Consider the following 12563-nt stretch of genomic DNA (forward strand, 5'->3'; position numbering starts at 1 on the left):
GAAAGATGAGGCTTTCTGTTCCCATAAAGATTTACAGCCTCAGAAACCCTGTACAGGGTTGCTATGAGTCAGAACTGACTCCAAGGCACATAACACCACCAACAACATATTTTTACTCTACTGATCCTTCTTCTTCATTTCCAACATTTTTACTCCAATTACCAGTGCTTATCAATGCATCAATTTCATCAACTTTAGTCTTCAGAAATTGTTACAAATCTTCTGTCTCTCCATATTTGGCATTAGTGTTCAGTTTGTAAATTTGAATAACAATCCTATCAGCAGCTCGTCCTCATAGTCATATGGATATTATCCTATGACTAACAGTGTTGTTCTTGAGGCTAGATCTGGAAATGTTCTTGTTGATGATAAACATGACACCATTCCTTTTCAATTTGTTATTTCCAGCAGAGTAGACTATAAGTTTGTTTGTTTCACAATGGTTACAGTAGTGTATTTCAACTTACTAATGCCTAAGATCACAGAGCACAGCCTTCGGTATGGATTGCATCTCAATGTAAAGAAAACAAAAATTCTCACCACTGGACCAATAAACAGCATTCTTATCAACAGAGAAAAGATTGAAGTTGTGAAGGACTTCCTTCTTCTTGGATCAATTATCAACACTCATGGAAGCTGCAGTCAAGAAATTAAACGACCTATTGCATTGGGCAAATCTGCTGCATAAGACCTTTTTAAAGTGTTGAAGAGCAAAGACGTCAGCTTGAGAACTAAGGTGCCCCTTACCCAAGCCATGGTATTTTCAATAACATCATATGCATGTGAAAGCTGGACAGTGAATAAAGACGACCATAGAAGAATTGATGCTTTTGAGTTATGGTGTTGGAGGAGAATATTGAAAGTGCCATGGGTTGCCAAAAGAACCAATAGATCCATTTTAGAAGAAGTGCAGCCAGTGTGCTCCTTGGAGGTCAAGATGGCCAAACTTCGTCTCTCATACTTCAGACATATTGTCAGGAGGGACCAGTCACTGGAGAAGGATATCATGTTTGGTAATATGGAGGGTCAGAGAAAATGACGAAGACTCCCAATTAAATGGGTTGGCCAAGTGGCAGCATTGATGGACTCAAGCGTGGCAACAGTAGTGAGGTTGGCCCAGGATCAGGCAGCATTTTGTTCTGCTGTGCATAAGGTTGCTATGGGTCGGTACTGACTTGATAGCATCTAACAACAACAAAGCCTTAATCTTTACAATCCCCACCAAATGATTCTTCTCTTAATGGGGCTGAATAAGGAAAGATGGGAAAAGATACTGACATCATTTCAGTTGTGGATGTTAGTGGGGTTCAATGTAAATGCAAAAACTTGAAACTCTTTGTTATTGTTAAATACTGTGGAGTTAGTTCTCACTCATAGAAACCCTATGCACATCAGAACAAAACACTGCCATGTCCTGAACATCCTCATAATTTTTGCTACACTTAGACTATTACTGCTGCCACTGTGTCAATCCATCTTGTTTGGGATCTTCCTCTGTTTTACTGACCCTACTTTACCAAGTACGATGTCTTTTTCCAGGGACTGATCCCACCTGAAAACACGGCCTGAAAGCTTTGCTTCATTCACATCATTATGGTCAACTGTACCTTGAGGAGGCAGCTCTTCCCTAGTTGTGTTTTGAATACTTTCCAACCTGAGGAGCTCATCTTCCAGTACTATATCTGACAATGTTCCACTGCTATGCATAAGGTTTTCAGTGGTTAAACATTAAGACGTAGTCCACTTCTCCTTCTTCTTAATGTATCTTATTCTACTGAAACCTGTTGACCATGGGTGATGCTGCTGGTGTTTAAAATACTGTTGGCATAGCTTGCAGTCTCATAGCAACACACAAGCCACCACAGATGAAACTCTAGCATGGGTATAAAATGAGTTATCTCAGAAGCAGGAAGGGGGATATCACTACCACCAAGGAAGAAGAGCCAGGAGGGAAGTGCATCCTTTGAACACTTGAGATCATTGTGCAATGAACTCCCTGGTCTCAGGAAACATAGCTATGAGATCAAAGAAACAGAACCAAGAGTCAGATTACAAAATGGAATGGTGGGAGCAAGTGAAGCTGAGTGACTTTAAGCAGGAGGCTTGTTTGCAGAGTGGGGTATCTACCAACACTTATTTGGGGAGCTAGGTTTGCTGACTCATGGAGCTAGAGCTGAGTGTAGTCAGGCTGAGGCTAATGGTGGAGTGGTGTATCCTATGGTTATTTATTAGCAGACTTAAAAGAGCTTTATAACTTTGCCCAGCAGAGTAGAGGCCAAGCCAAGTGACCGAGGACAGACTGGTCTGACTGGAAGAACTGTGCCCTAAGCATTTTCCGATCTTGCATTGCAATCTGTTAACTTCATTACTGATCAACTCCATTACTGTGAGTATAAGGAGCTCTGGTAGCGCAGTGATTATGAGTTAAGCTGCTAACTACAAGGTCAGCAGTTCAAAACTACCAGCTGTTCTGTGGAAGCGTGACAAGATTTTCTGCTCTGGAAAAGATTTACAGCCTTGTAAAACCTATGCAGGGTCATCATGAGATGGAACCTACTCCACAGCACATAACCACACCATCACCACTGTGAGTTATGGTGTCTGCGTTAAGCTGAATAGAGAGGACTGTGGGAGGGATAGTAATGGTTAGGTGATCATTTTTACTTATCAATGATCTAGATTGCAATGTCGATTTGAACCGCAAGGTCAGCAGTTCAAGCTCACCAGCCACTCCTCAGAAACCCTATACGGGGTCACTATGAGTTGGAACCAACTCAACAGCATGCAATAACAACAACAATTCCCTAGTTGAATAAATAACTTTATAGAATACTCATATTAGTCATCATTATTTAACCATGATGATCTGAGATAAAATACATTAAAAATTGAAGTGTTAAAAATGAGAAGTTTAGAAAGTAACAACAGAAAGATATCCAGAAAGAAACCAGATAACTGGCAATCACATACTTTTGATAAATTCTTATGTCAAAGAAAAGAACTTGGAATATTTTGAAATGAATATAAATAAAAAGATATCAAAATTATTTAGAGATACAGTTACAGCTGTGTTAAAAGGAAATTTCATAGTATTACATACTAAGCTATTTTTAAATACTCACAGCAATAAATTAACTCATCTATTAAGAAATTAGAAAAATAAAAAATTAAAATCTACCAAAAATAGACAAAAGGACGGAAAAATATATAACACAACTCAATGTTGTTATTTTTTGTTAAGTGCTGTCAAGTTTGTTCCAATTCATAGCAAACTTATGCACAAGAGAATGAAACCCTGCCCTGTCCTATGCCATCCTCACAATTGTTGTTATGTCTCAGCCCATTGCTGCTACCACAGTGTCAATTAATCTCATTGGGGGGCTTCCAGTTTTTCGCTGACCTTCCACTTGACCAAGCATGATAACAACAACAGTATATATTATATATAGTTATGGTAGTGTAAGTTAAACACTTGACTGCAAAGTCCGTTTGAACTGCAAAGTTGGCAGTCCAAACTCACCAGCTGTACGCTCTTTGAAAACCCTATAAAACCTCAATGGGCACTTAACAAAACAAAACAAAAAAGTGAATATTATTAGTAACTTTATGGTAATATATTTGACAACTTAAGGAATTTTGGTAGTGTAGTGGTTACAAATTGGGCTGCCAACCTTAAGGTCAGCAGTTAGAAACTACCAGCTGTACTGCGGGAGAAAGATGAGGGTTTCTGCTCCCGTAAAGATTTACAGCCTCGGAAACCCTGTACAGGGTCGCTATGAGTCAAAACCGACTCCATGGCACATAACAACAGCAACAATTTGACAACTTAATTGAAATAGACAAATGATTTTAAAGACTCACTTTCAAAGTTGATATAAAATAAATAACATGTATTTTATAACATGTGACTGTAGAATAAGCACTGGACTGCTAACCATAAGGTCAGCAGTTCAAACAGGGTCACTATGAGTTGCAACCAACTTTATGGCCCTTATAACAGCACCGTAACTGTTAATACCTTGTTTTTAGTAGTTCATTTAATTTATTCTTTTATAAACAAAACTTACAGCCTAGATGATCTCACTGGTGAATTCAACTAAACATTTAAGAAAAAAAAAAAAAGCAATTTTACACACATTCTGTCAGAAAAGTAGAGATGAGAATATTTTCTAATTGTTTTTAAGAAGGCAGAATTCTCTTTGTAACAAAACAGTCACAAAGAAGTCATATGAAAAGAAAGCAAAAGAGATTAATATCTCTCATGATCATATATGCAAAAATCCTTAACAGAGTTATCTGAAACCATACCGAGCATAATCAGCTATCTACATATAGGAATCCTAGTGTGGCGCTGTAGGATAAGCATTTGTATTGCAAGGTCAACTGTGACAACCGACTTGACAGCATTTAACAACATATATATGTTGTAGTTGTTGTTGTTAAGTGCCGGCGAGTCAGTTCTTACCCATACTGACCTAGTATAGAGTTTCTGAGGAGTGGCTGATGAGCTTGAACCACTGACCTTGCTGTTCAAACTGACATTTTAATAGAGTCTATCAAAGAAATGCTAAACAAGTTTAACATTAGAAAATCAACTGTTCTTAAACCTATTAATAAATCAACATTATTTTTCAATTATTCTTCAAATAGTCCCTCTTTCCAATCCTCTTTCATTCTTCTCTTTTCAGAATTCCTATTATGCATTGTTGTTATGTATCATGGTGTCCCATAGATCCATGGAGCTCTGTTTTCATTGTTGTTTTATTTTTACATTTTAGTTATTTATTCTCTTTGTTACCCACAGTGGAAACTTTCATTTGTTCTACCTTGAAGTTCTGGTGTGGCACTGTAGGATAACCACTGGGCTGCTAACCTAAAGATCAGAAGTTCAAACCCACCAACAGTTCCTTGGAAACCCTACAGTGGTTCACTATGAGTTGGAACCAATTTGACAGCGCTCAACATCAACATCAACAACCTTAAACTTTGAGGAGTACAATGACTCTGTAGGATAAGCACTGGACTATGAACCACAAGGTCAGTGGTTTTAATCTACTAGTTGTTCCTTGGGAGAAAGATGAGGCTTTCTGCTCTCACACAGACTAAAAAAAACCTCATACATGGTTGCTATGAGTTGGAACTGACTCAATGACCCGTCATAACAAGAACAAAAAATTTAAAATTCACTAATAGTTTCCACTACCACCCCCCCTCCCACCCTACACACAAATCAAATCTAATGCTGAAATTCCGCAGGGAATTTTCATTTCCATTCTTTTAAAACTTTTTAAAGCAGGAGGAATAATTTTATTGTTGGATTTATAGCAGCCAAAGTTGGGGTAATACTTGATTGAACACTAACTGCTCCAAAGTCTGAAAAGAGGAGATAGATCTTTAAACAGAAGTTCTGGGATTTTCACATGAGTCACAAGTTAATCTATTTTTTTTTTTTTTTTTGCCACAGACTTTACTGTGAAAAAAATCATCAAAAGAATATCGGAAGAATATGTAGAGTCATTGTCCCAAAATGGTGGATGTTCAACCATTTCATTAGGTAGTGTATGATCAAGAGCCAATGATCCTGAAGGAAGAAGTCCAAGGTGCATTGAAGTTATTGGCAAAGAACAAGGCACCAGGAATTGATGGAGTAAAAACTGAAATCTTTCAACAAACTGATGAAGCACTGGAGGCACTCACTCATCTATGTCAAGAAATTTGGAAGACAACTACCTGGCCAATTGACTGGAAGAGATCCATATTTGTGCCCATTCCAAAGAGAGGTGACCCAACGGCCTGGGGAAATTATTGGACAATATCATTGATATCCCATGTGAGTAAAGTTTTATTAAAGGTATTACAGAAGCTGATGCAACCATACATTAACAGAGAACTTCAAAAGGTTCAAGCCAGTTTCAGATGAGGATGTGGAATGAGGGATATTACTGCTGACATCAGCTAGATCTTGGCTGAAAGCAGAAAATACCACAAAGATGCTTACTTGTGCTTTATTGACTATGCAAAGTCTTTTGATTGTGTGCATCGTGACAAGCTACGGGCAATTTTGCAAAGTATGAGTATTCCAGGACACTTATTTGTGCTCATGAACCTGTACATAGACCAGGAGGCAGTTGTTTGAACAGACCAAGTGAACATCGAATGGTTTAAAATTAGGAAAAATGTGAATCAGGATTGTATTCTTTTACCATACTTATTCAATCTGTATGTTGAACAATATGAGAAGCTGGATTGCATGAGCAAGAATGTGGCATCATGATTGGAGGAAGGCTCATTAACAACTTGCAATATGCAGATGATACAACCTTGCTTGCTGAAAGTGAAGAGGACTTAAAATATTTACTGATGAAGTTCAAAGACCACAGCCTTCAATCTGGGTTGCACTTCAATGTAAAGTAAACAAAAATCCTGGCCACTGGACCAATAACATCTATATAAATGGGAGAAAAGATTGAGGTTGTCAGTGACTTCATTTTGCTTGGATCCACAATCAACACTCATGGAAGCAGCAGTCAAGAAATCAAACAATGTATTGCATTGGAAAAATCTGCTGCACAAAAGCTCTTTAAAGTGTTCAAAAGCAAATGTGTCAGTTTGAGGACTAAGATGTGCCTGACACAAGCCGTGATATTTTCAATAACCTTATATACATGGAAAAGTTGAATAGTGAATAAGGAAGACCATAAAAGAATTTATGCATTTGAGCTATGGTGTTGGAGGAGAATATTGAAAATATCATGGACTGCCAAAAGATCAAATAGATCTGTGTTAGAAGAAGTACAACCAGAGTGCTCCTTGGAAGCCAGGATGACCAGACTTCGTCTCTCATACTTCGGACATATTGTCAGGAGGGACCAGTCTCTGGAGAAAGATATCATGTTTCGTAAAGTGGAGGGTCGGAGAAAAAGAGGAAGACCTCCAACAAGATGGATTGGCACAGTGGCAAGATCAATGGCCTCAAGCGTAGCAATGATTGTGAGGTTGGCCAGGACCAGGCAGTGTTTCGTTGTGTTGTGCATTGGGTCACTATGACTCAGTACCAACTCTATGGCACCTAACAACAACAGCTCATGGTTCTGACAGAAGGATGTATAAAGGAAAAGCCAAATGTTTGGGGGGCTTTTCCTCAATCAAGAGGTGGAAAGCCAGTTCTTATCTCTCTGTAAGAACATTTATGCTTAATAATTTCTGCCTATCTTTTATCTAAGTCTCTTGCATTTCTAACCTCTTTTGTGTAGACTAAATGTATTATGCTTCTCAATTGTTTGGCTGGGTAGTAGCACCATTCCAGAGACAACACTTCAACTGTGACACTAGTGATTTCTATTATTGCTTTTGTTGGTTTTTTTAGTTTGTTTATTTATGGTTTTCCTGGACTAGTTCTGCAAAATTTGCATTTTTTTGTCAATGGCCAGTAAAGTCACCTTTTAGTTAGCTTGATGCTGTTGTTGTGTGCTGTTAAATTGGTTCTGACTCATAGTGACTCTGTTTATGGTTTCTGAGAGAGGCTTTGAACTGCCAACCTTGTGGTTACCAGTTCAGTGCTTACTCTACAGCACTACACTCGGCCCCTCACTTATCTAGACTCTGATTTGATTCCAACTCAGAGTCAATTATTAGACAGAGATTCCACCAGTTGCCTTGAACGCACAAATCTCTGAGCTTTTGCTGATTTGTTATGTGAGAGTGTTGTGGCACAATTTTAACATTCCTGCAGTCAGTTTATAACTTTGCATTAATCTGAATCTCCTGCTTGTGCAGAACATGCGCATCAGTCAGAGGTGAAAGTCAGAGGTATTTTCTGGACATGTACACATTCCCACACATGCTTTTAGATTCCCAGGACTATGTTAGAACATTGCAAAATATCTTTTGGAATTTCATTCTCCAATTGTTCCTTTTATAGTTTTTTGGTTAGCTTCTTGATTGTCCTGTTTTTTTTGTTGTTGTTGTTGTTGTTGCTGCAGGCATTTGTGATCTTAAGCAATTGCCATAGATCATTTTCGACAGTTACTCCAGAGAAAAGAGTGTTTCACAATGGGCAAGCTCAGAGTTAGATCAAATAAAGTCAAGACCTATAGTAGTGTTCCCAGGGAACTATAATACAAGTCTAACAATGGTAATTCTCAGTTGATAGGGCTTTTGAGGAGTTCCAAACCCATCCTGCCTCTTTGGTGACTGTTTGACTGCTAGTTTTTATAGCTACTATTATGGTGAGACAGACAGTTGGGTTTCAAACTACTACGCAGTTGGATATAGAGGCTGGGGATGTTAAAATGCCTCACTGGTTTTGCAAAATTCATTCTTATTGATTAAATGTTCCTGGAATTATTACAAGGCTTTAGATAATTTTTCAATTTCTATAAATGTTGATTTTGATAGTTTTGCCAGTGTTCGTGTTGCTTTTATTGAGCAAAGGATTTCAGAGACCCTTATTCCATCTTTCCAAGAGTGGCTTGGCCCAGAAATTCCCTTTAAACAGACAATTGTTATCATGTTTTTGGCTCAATCCAAAATGGCGAATAGGAATACTTAGCATATAATTAGAGATCACTGCCTCAGGGCTTGTTCCTGAATGCACCATTGTTTTAGCCAGGACCCTTCTTTTCCATCATAGAATGGCATGTGAAGTGCAAGTCACCACCTCACTGATTTTGCCTTCCTCTATATCCTTTTCCTTTGGGAAACCTCTCTGCATTCCCATTCATAGATATCATTAACTATGATATGGTGTATGGAATCTTTGAATTTTATTACAAGTTGCTAGATTGTGATTTCCAGGGGGTAAAACAATGGCTATAGAATAAAACACTGGACCACAGATTGGTTTGAACCACAAGGTGGGGGTTCAAACTTGCTAGTCGCACCTTGGAAACCCTATACAAATTCTATGAGTCAGAACCAACTGGAGAGCACATAATGACAACAACATCTTTTAAATATGAATTTTTTAAATCTTCTCAATTATTAGTGGAGTGTCTGGCCTACTAGAAATACACAATAAATGCTTAATTAATTAGTACCTTACAGTATGCTGAGTTTCCTATTGCCTTCAGTTGCAATGGTATGCTGGATATCTGACCATCTTATTTGAGTCCTGTTCTTTTCATTTAAAAGCTACCTTATTTATTGTTACAAATTATAGTGATCTAGTCTTGATGTGGCACTATTGTATAAGCACTAGACTGCTAACAACAAGGATGATGGTTCAAGCCCACCAGCCTATCCTGAGAAACCCTATACGGAGTCTCTGTGAGTTAGAACCAACCCAATAGTACTTACCAACAAATATTACCTGGCATTTATTCTCTACTACAAAACAGATATGCTAGCAAATGTAACTTTGTAAAGTAGTTAGTACAATGATATGTAAGACCACTGGTGGCAAAGTAAGTGTTCAGTTACTAATAGAATTGTTGGCAGTTTAAACTCATCAGGTGCTTTATGGGAGAAAGATATGGAAGTCTGCTTCTGTAAAGATACAGATGGAACAGTTCTACATTATCCTATAGAGGAGCTATGAGTTGCAATCTAGTTGATGACAATGATTTGTTTGGTTTCACATATGTATATATATATAGTTCTGGTAGTGTAGTGGTTATGAATTGGGCTATGAACCACAAGGTCAGCAGTTCGAAACTACTAGCTGTTCCGTGGGAGAAAGATGAGGCTTTCTGCTCCTGCAAAGATTTACAGCCTTGAAAATCCTGTACAGGGTTGTTACAAGTGTCGGAACCGACTCCACGGCATATTGTAGGTTACTGCAAGGTTGGTTTGAGCCACAAGGTTGGCAGTTCAAACCCACCAGCTGTTGTTTTAAGTGCCATTGACTTGGTTCCCACCCATACTATTCTGTATAGGGTTTCCAAGGAGTGGCTGGTGGATCTGAACCTACAACTTTGCAGTTGGCAGTCCACTGCTTATCCTATAGTGTCACACCAAGACTCCATAAGGTGCCTCCAATAAAAGGCCCAAATAAAACTGTGGATTCCAAGAGTATCTGCTGTGCCAGTTCAATTCAAGGCACAGATGTCAGAAGATTATGGTGACTCTGTTTGGGATTCAAAAGGGGCCATCTTGATAGATTTTATTAAGGAACACAGGATGACTACACGAGTTTATTATGAAGAAGTTTTTAAAAAAACTGAAAGCTGCTTTGGTAAGAAAAACTTCAGGAAAGTTGTACAATGATTTTTTTTTTTCCTTCTCATCTTCTCATCAAGACAATGCATCTGCTCATTCTTCAGAGGTAACAGGGCTTGTCCTATGAGAAATTCATTAGGACACCTTACCCCATCCACCCTACAGTTCTGATCTTGCCTCTGCAGACTTTTTTTTGTTCCCAAAACTCAAAGAATATTCAAAAGGAATAGGATCAATACCCCTCAAGGATGCAAAAAGTGCCCTCTGGACATGGTGTAAATCAAAGAGCACAGAATTCTTCAGGGTAGGGTTAACGAAATGGAAACATTGGCATCAGAAGTGTACAAACCTAGGTGGAGGCTATGTTTAGAAACAATATCACTGACATTTTTATTTAAAACAGGTTTCTATGATTTTGTAGCAACACTTTTTGACTTGCCTTTGTATATGCATACACATATGATATATATATTATACATAATTTTATATATGTTATTGTTAGGTGCTATTGAGATGGTTCCCATTCATAGTGACCCTCTATAGGGTGTCTGAAGCTATAAATCTTTACAGAAACAGAATGTCATCATTCTCCCATGGAACAACTAATAGATTTGTACTGCCAACCTTGTGGTTAGCAGTTCAGTGCTTATCCTATAGCAACACCATTAACAGTCTAGCAGTTATCCTACAGCACTATACCAGGACTCCAATTTATATATGTTGTTGTTGTTAAGGGCTATATATAAACTACTGTGAAACATGTACATGAATGGCCTTCATAATGCTTCTGAATTCCTTGAGGTTAGCTTTTTATATAGATGCTTCTGGTCTCTTTCCTCATTTGGGAAAAGGAGCGTATTCTACTTTCCTTCTCTTTGGGAACCAGGCAGACAAAAAAGCACTTGTGGGGATACCCAAAGGTATCAGTCTATGCTAATTGACAGAGTGAGGTAATCTGTCTAATTGAGTGACCAGTAATACCTCATAATTGCCAAACAGCTAAGATGCTTCCAGCAAGTTAGTCATCATTATTAATAAAACACCATTTTGATCTCCACACTAGCTCATTTTTCTTATTTCTCAGTGTTTTGTATGAACTTGATCAGAGAAAAGAGTGATAATAATTATTCAGTTCTGTAAAACCACTAATGCAATGTCACTTAAATACACTGTTGATTGCAATATATTGTTATTGGTGGGCATTGTGGAGTTGATTCTGATTCATAACAACAGAATAAAATTGTCCTGTTTGGTTTACAAGGCTGTAAATCTTTATAGAAGTAGATTACCTCATCTTCCTCTCACCAAGCTACTGTTGGGTTCAAACCACCAACATTTTGAGTAACAGCCAAATTCTTTATGATATACAAAGACAATAGGTAGTGAATGTAAAGTTCATACATTATCATTAAAGAAATTTTAGAAAATACAAAATATTATTTAATACTGATAGTCCCTGAGGCATGTTTCTGGGTCTCTAAGAATTTGTAGTTGTTAAGTGCCGTCAAATTGATTCTTACTCACAGTGATCCAGTATAAGGTGTCTGAGGAACAGCTGGTGGGCTTGAACACTGACCTGGTAGCTCACATTGACCTTGAGGTCCAGTACTTACCAAACAGAACCACACCAAAATAAGTGCATATAGCTCTATTTAATGATACTTTAGTGCAAGAAGAGGCTTGGAGCCTTTTCAATGATTTAAACATGCAGCAAGTGAAGGTGATTGTGATAAAGAATTTCTTGCAAGTAGGGGTTCGTTTAATCATTTCAAATTGAGGCCCAATTTACACAACATGAAAGGAAAGTCAGAGTTACGCTTAAATCATATTTTCATAACCCAGGTAGTGCTTATAATCCATGATCTCAAAGAAAATAATTTTAAAGTATCATTTAAAATTTCTAAGATATTTTCATACATTCACGCATCTATCAACCTATGTATGACTATTTTAAAAAGCTATATGCAAATCTTTTTTCTCAAAATTATGTCATAATTTCATATTATACTTTTTTCCTTTATATTTCTAATTATTAAGCACTAATAATTTTTCATTGAAAACATGACTTTTAATAAATAGTAGGATATTTCATTTCATAATTGTACCCACTTTTCTTAAACATTCCCCAAAGTTGGGCTATTTGAATTGCTTTTAATATTTTATTTAAAATGTTGAATTAATTAGTTTCATTAATGCATTTTCATGCATTATCTCACTAATAGAAATTGCTAGATTTGAAATGAAAGATTCAAAGAGACTGAATATTTCCAATTATTTTCCAAAACATTTGAAGTAATTTACATAACCACAAGCAGTATAATAAGTGTTTTCATGCCTTTATACTCTCATCTACAATGGATAATATCTTACATATAAATAATTTTCAAAAGTTGAGTGTGTCAATG

At 37.4% G+C, this 12563-nt stretch overlaps 1 pseudogene; it reads right to left on the reverse strand.

Annotated features, from left to right (window-relative positions):
* LOC102827386 overlaps nucleotides 1-12563 on the reverse strand; it is a 24973-nt pseudogene that overhangs the window by 10796 nt on the left and 1614 nt on the right.

The sequence above is a fragment of the Chrysochloris asiatica genome, unplaced genomic scaffold (genome assembly GCF_000296735.1).
Source record: "Chrysochloris asiatica unplaced genomic scaffold, ChrAsi1.0 scaffold00042, whole genome shotgun sequence".
Lineage (NCBI taxonomy): Eukaryota > Metazoa > Chordata > Mammalia > Afrosoricida > Chrysochloridae > Chrysochloris > Chrysochloris asiatica.